Consider the following 7,671-nt stretch of genomic DNA (forward strand, 5'->3'; position numbering starts at 1 on the left):
TAATGGCCATTCTCGACGGGGAGGAAAGGAACAGGAATTAGAAAGCATTTCAGACAAATAGTTGATGAGAAATTCCCAAATCTAAATAATGATCTGGAGCTTGGAATTCAAGAAGTCAACAAAATACCCAATTATCTCACCCAAAAAGGCTTTCTCCAAGACACATTATATTAAAATTATCAAAAATCAATGACAAAGAAAATTCTCAGGGCAGCCAGAGAAAAGAAGTCAGTAACCTATAGAGGAAAACCCATTAGATTATCGTTGGACTTTTCAGCACAAACCTTACAAGCAAGAAAGGAGTGGAATCAAATATTCAAACTATTAAATGAAAGGAACTACCAGCCGAGAATAATGTAACCAGCAAAGCTCTCTTTTAGATATGTAGGAGGAATAAAGACCTTTCCAGACATACAAAAACTGAGGGAATTCTCTACTATAAAGCCTACATTACAAGAAATACTGAAAGGGTCACCTAAAACAGAATGACAAAAAAATATGTAACTAGGAGTAAGATGACTAGCAGGCAGATAGAAGCAGAGGAGTATAACCCTTATTAAAAACAGGGCATTAAAAGCTTAAACGATGAGAAAATATTTAGTATTGCAAGATAGTAAAGAACGTTCAGAATACATAGGGACAAATTGAGACAACGATAACAGAAAAGGGGAGGGGTCAAGTATCCAAATTCTCAAAGGCAAATGGAGATAAGGCATGTGCAGAAGAAAATGGACTACTATATATATAACTATCCTCTACATATTTGTAATGGTAACCACACATCAAAGATTCAGAACCAAAGTATGTAACATAAAACAAGAAGGATCAGAAGAAAAACCCACAAAAACAAACCAAATTTAAAAAGAAAAAAACAGACACATAAGGACAAGGAAAAATGGAATCACCAAGCTACCAGAAAAAAAAACAAAACATAAAATGGTTATAGGAAAACCTCATATTTCAATAATCACCCTAAATGTAAATGGACTGAACTCACCAATAAAAAGGCACAGAGTGACAGATTGGATCAAAAAAACAAAACAAAAAACAAACAAAAAAACCCAACCATATGCTGCCTCCAGGAGACACATCTCAGTTACAAAGACAAATATCGATTCAGGGTGAAAGGGTGAAAAATGATATTTCAGGCAAATGGCATTCAGAGAAAAGCAGGAGTAGTGGTACTAATATCAGATGAAATAGACTTCAAAATAAAAAAGGTAAAGAAAGATACTGAGGGACACTTCATAATGATAAAGGGAAGCATATACCAAGAAGACATAACACTTATTAATATCTATGCTCCCAATCAGGGAGCCCTGAAATATATAAAGCAATTACTAACAGAACTAAAAGAAGAAACAGACCAAAACACTATTGTATTAAGGGACCTAAATACTCCACTGTTGGATATGGACAGATCATCCAAACAGAAAATCAATAAGGAAATAACATTCTTAAATGACACATTAGACCAACTGGATATAATTGACATTTTCAGAGGCTTTCATCCCCAAATAGCTGCTTATACATTCTTCTCTAGTGCACATGGAACATTCTCAAGGACTGACCACATACTAGGACACAGAGAGAGCCTCAACAAATATACGAGAGTTGAAATCATACCAACCATATTCTCTGATCATAATGCTTTGAAGCTGGAGATCAAAAATCAAAGCTGGAGGTCAAGCAGGAAGAACCACAAATACATGGAGATTAAACAACATGCTACTGAAGAATGATTGAGTCAGAGAAGAGATAAAAAGAGAGATCAAGAGATACATAGAAATGAATGATAATGATAGTACAACATATCAAAACTTTCGTGACACAACAAAAGCGGTAATAAGAGGAAAGTTCATATCATTACAGGCCTACCTCCAAAAACAAGAACATGCCCAAATAAGCTACCTAACGCTTCATCTTAAAAAACTAGAAAAGGAAGAACAAATGAAGACTAAAATCAGCAGAAGGAAAGAAATGATAAAAATTAGAGAGAATTAAATGAAATTGAAAACAAGCAAACAAAACAATAGAAAAAATAAATGCAACAAAGAGCTGTTTCTTCGAGAAGGTTAATAAAATTGACAAACCTCTGGCTAGACTCTCTAAAGAAAAAAGAGAAAGGACACAAATAAACAAAATCACAGATGAAAGAGGAGAAATTACAACAGACATCACAGAAATAAAAAGGATCATACAAGAATGCCATGAAAAATTACATAACACCAAATTTAATAACCTAGATGAAATGGATATGTACTTAGAAAGATACAAACTTCCTAGACTGAATCAAGAAGAACTAGAAAATCTTAATAGACTGATAAGCGGTATGGAAGTTGAAAGAATCATCAAAAACCTACCAAAAAGTAAAAGTCCAGGACCAGACAGCTTCACCAGTGAATTCTACCAAACATTCAAAGAAATTTAATACCTATTCTCCTCAAACTCTTCCAAAAAATTGAAGAGGAAGCAATACTTCCCAACTCATTTTATGAGGGCAATATTACCCTGATACCAAAACCTGGTAAAGATAACACACAAAAAGAAAACTACAATATCTCTCATGAACACGGATGCAAAATTCCTAAATAAGATACTAGTGAACCGAATACAGCAACATATTAAAAAGATTATACACCACGATCAAGTGGCTTCATCCCAGGGGCTCAGGTATGGTTCCACATATTCAAATTGATTAATGGGATACACCACGTAAACAAATTAAAAAATTAGAATCATATGATCATATCAACAGATGCAGAAAAAGCCTTCGACAAAATACATCATCCATATATGATCAAAACACTTAACAAAATCGGTATAAAAGGCAAGTACCCTAACGTAACAAAGGCCAAATATGACAAACCCTCAGCCAACGTTATTCTTAATGGTGAAAAACTAAAAACTTTTACTCTAAGATCAGGCACAAGACAAGGCTGTGCACTATCACTACTGTTATTCAGTATAATGTTGGAGGTCCTAGCGAGTGCAATCAGGCAAGAGAAAGATATAAAAGGCATCCAAATAGGAAACAAAGAAGTCAAACCATCACTATTTGCAGATGACATGATTCTTTATATAGAAAATCCTAAAGACTCCACAAGAACACTACTAGAAACAATAAGTAAATAAAGTTTCTGGATACAAAATCAACATTCAAAAATCCATAGCGTTCCTATACTCTAATAATGAATTGTCAGAAAAAGAAGTGGAAAAAATAATTCCTTTTGTAATTGCAACAAAAAGAATAAAATACCTAGAAATAAATTTAACAAAACATGTTAAGTACCTTTATGATGAAAACTATAAACCCTATTAAAAGAAACTGAAGGAGATATAAAGAAATATATATTCTGTGTTCTTGGATTGGAAGAATCGACGTAGTTAAAATGACCTTATTACCTAAAGCATTATACAGATTTAATACAATCCCATCAAAATCTCATTGGCAGTTTTTAGAGAAATAGAACAAAAAATCATCAAATTTATATGGAAGGACCCCAAATTGCCAAAGCCATCTTGAGAAAAAAGAACAAAGCTGGATGCATCACTCTGCCCTACTTCAAATTATACTGCAAAGGACATACAAATGGCCAATAAATATATAATTAATATATGACAAGATGCTCAACATCGCTAGCTATTAGGGAAATGCAAATCAAAACCACAATGAGATACCATCTCACACCTGTTAGAATAGGTATAATCAACAGGACAAGTAATAACAAATGTTGGAGAGGATGTGGAGAAATAGGAACCCTCATACACTGCTGATGGGACTGCAAATTGGTATAGCCACTATGCAAAACAGTATGGAAGTTCCTCAAAAAGCTAATAATTGATCTACCATATAATCCAGCAATTCCTCTACTGAGTATTTACCCCAAAGACTTGAAAACCTATATCCAAAAAGATATTTGCACACCAGTGTTCATAGCAGCATTCTTCATGGTGACCAAGACATGGAAGCAACCGAAGTTTCCTATGATAGATGATTGGATAAAGAAGGTGTGGTACATATATACAATGGAATATTACTCAGCCATAAGAAGAGATAAAATATTGCCATTTGTGACAAAGTGGATAGACCTTGAGATAATCACGCTAAGTGAAATAAGCCAGACATAAAAGGTTGAAAACCAGATGATACCATTTATATGTGGGATATAAACCTAAAAGCAAAAAGTGAACATGACAGAGACCCATGGGCATGGACAATAGACTAGTGGTTAACAGAGAATAGGAGGGAAGGGGGAAAGGGGAAGGTTGATGAGGTCAAAACGGTCAAATACATGGTGACAGAAAGAAATCTAACTATGGGTGGCGAACACACAGTGCAATATATATATGCCTTAGTGTCGAATTGTACAGCTGAAACTTACTGGAATTTGTTAACCACTGTCACCATAATTTAATAAACAAACAAACAAACAAACAAATAAAAACAAAGTAATTGTTGATTAAAAAACATTTAGTATTTAGAAAACAGATAAAAATTGTTATTTGTATTACAAACTAGAGAAAGGAAAAATCAAACTCAATAGGAATACATATGTAATATAATCAAGACTCATTTTTAAGTGGAGTTTGGAGAAACAGACTTCATCTAGTTCATAGAGGACAAATCGGAATAAGAGATTCAATTTTTATGAACTATAAAGATTGAAAAGCTATGATTTAAAATATTCCTTCTTCCTTTATCATGACATTATAAAGAAACAATCATCGTATGAAATATTGCATTTAAAAATCTTTAGATCACTTTACCTACCACTGAACATAGAGAACAGATCACAGACCTTATTCTCTACTACATACCAACCTAGACATGGGAGTAAAAATATAATAAATAAATAATGGAGAGGAGATGATAAATAGCAGTTTTCCATCTTCTCCCTGCCCTGTGGTTTTTCAAAATTAAAATATGATTACTAATTATTTCTTTGTTTTTTTGGTGTAGGCGTCCTGGACAGGTGTGTACTTTTTGTGTACTCATATTTCCTTTAATGTGTTTGTATGTATATTATCTGTTTTTCTGTAATCTCTCAGAGGATAAGAGCAGTTATTTCTTAAATATATCAGTAAGTGAAAATGGGAACATACCAAATACATGCTTCTTCAGTTATATTGATTCTTACTCTGATATATTATTGTTGTGAAGCCTATGATTTCTCCTGTATAACTAAGAGAAGCCAGAAGTTTACTCTTCAGTTATTCTTACTGAGCTAATTAAAAGTTAATTTTCTAGGAAGATAATGTTTTTTTCACTGGAAAAGAAAAACCAGCCCATGATGCTAAGAATGAATAGGAGAGATTTGAAAATGTTTTCATAGTTGTCAAGTGAGTAAAACTTGGAGAAAAGGTGAAAATTGTCAACACTGTAAAATGCCAGAAAGAGATCATGTGAGATATAAGATAAGAAGTGATTATTAAATCTAGCAATTAGTAGGGAGTAGAGCAATTTAAATAAAGTCATGGAGTCAAAATCCAGTTTCTAGTGAGTCGTTAAGTGGATAAGAGGTGAAGCAAAGGAGCCAAACATAGGCTCAAGATTCCTTGGTTGTAGAGGAGAAGTTAATAAAGGAGAACCAAGAAAGTTTTTACAAGCTAAGAGAGATGAGTTTGTCTAAGTGCCGAGAAGAAAGAACTAAAGGAGAAATGGAGGTTGGCTACATAAAAGAAAAATCAAAGTCCCTAAAGAGATAAAAGAAAGAGCATGATGAGAAGAGGAACACAACTGACTGTAAAGCGAGGGGAAAGAAGGAAGGGAGTGTAAGTACAGAGATGGTAAATAAGCGTGTGAGATGGCAAAAAGTTGAGGTAGTCGGTGCCTTTGAGTATTAAAGAGAAAGTTACTGGGAGGGCCGCATTAAGGTCTTGAAGCAAACGATAATTATCTACTCAAAATGGCTATTGTGGAAATTAGGAGGAGCAAACATTTCCTGTGAAGTGTTTTTCTTCACTTCTGTGGGCTTAACTAAGGTTGGAGACCATAAGTTTATGGTGATATCATTTCCCATAAAGGTGAGCCATTCTCCAGTAGAAGGAAGATGGCAAGAATAATCTAAAGTGCAGGGATTATCAGCACAGTTACAACAGGACAACGAAGAAAAAAGGTATAATTATTGGCAAGAACAGTCAAATGTTATGCACTCCAGGACTAAGCTGAGTAGGAAAGTAAAACCCTGGGGTGGGAGAATGTATGAAGTTAGAGTTTCTCAGGCTGCTCTTCTCACAGCCTCCAAATATATTCTTCCTTTTTATTTTCCATTCTGATTAATGTCAGCTATTCTAGCTAGCATCCCTGTCCTGGGTCTAGTCTATTGAAACTTTTAAATATCTCCCATTTCTTTCATCATATTTCCAGCATTGCCACCCTGTTTAGGCCTTTGCCTTCATATGAATTGTCACTGTAGCCTCCCAGATCTTCAAGTATTGTTGTTAATTCATCCTCTGCCACTGGAGTGATTTTTTAAAATTATCATTCTGATGTTGGATGGTTGCAAGAGACAGATAGGTTGAGAATGACCTCTTAGCATTTGAATAAATGATGATGCATTAACCTATATATAGAATGAAAGAAGAGCAATCTAACAGGAGGGACAACAGACAGGTAGGGAGATATGTTACACAGGTATTTAAAAACAATTATTGACTGTCTGCTATGTGCCGAACACTCTTTTAGATGCTGAATATATGACAACCACAAGGCAAATTATCTCCACTCATAGAGCTTACATCCTGGTAGTGAGGGGAGATAAAATGATTAGCCCCAGCAAATAAATATATGCTATTTTAGGTGATGAATAAGTCTTTTAAAAAGTAGAGAAGGGATGGAGTGGGACGGTGCTATGGGAGGATAGGGTAGTCAGAGAAGGGCTCAAGATTGATGAGATCTGAATAGAAGCTATGCTATAAACACACAATGACAAATTGGTACATGAATATCAAAGCAGAAGGGATTACTTATAATCAAGGAAATGGTATTTGCATTGGACTTGCTAGAAATTTTATGGGTGACGATTAATGAAAGGGTCAATCCAGATGAAAGGAAGAGTGTGAGGCAAAGCTGAAAAGTACTTGCTACGTTCAGAAAATAACCAGTTATTTATGATAATAGAGATAAGTGGGGTCAGACTGTGGCAGTGTTTAAATATCTAGACTTCATTCTCTACTCTGTGGCCAAAAGTTAATGACCAGGAATGTGACATGCCGAGAAATATGCTTTAAAAAAAATAATCATCTTAAGGATGGATTGGAGAAGGAAAAAAGTTGAGGAAAAACCTTAGGTAGAAACCTAATGTAGTAGTTCGAATGAAAGGTAATGAGACCCGAAGCAGAAATAAATAGGAAGGTATATATTTGAGAACCAATATGAAGATAAGATCACCATGAATGGGTTAAAAAAAAAAAAACAAAAAAAAGGTAGGGGCCGAAAGAGAGGCAGAAATACTGAGCCAAGGTGTCTGGGAATATTCTGAGGTCACTAACAGAAAATCACAAAAGGGAAAAAGGCAGGTTTAGGAGAACATGGTGAGTTTCTTTCTGACATACTTAGGTCTTGTACCAGTGAAGAGTCCCAGGTTTTCCACAACAGTAGCTGCAGCTCTTGAGACTGAAGTTTCTTTCCTCCTACTCCTGGGACACCTTGCTTCTCGGGAAAGATGA

This window comes from Pteropus medius, unplaced genomic scaffold (assembly GCF_902729225.1).
Source record: "Pteropus medius unplaced genomic scaffold, Ma_sr-lr_union100, whole genome shotgun sequence".
Lineage (NCBI taxonomy): Eukaryota > Metazoa > Chordata > Mammalia > Chiroptera > Pteropodidae > Pteropus > Pteropus medius.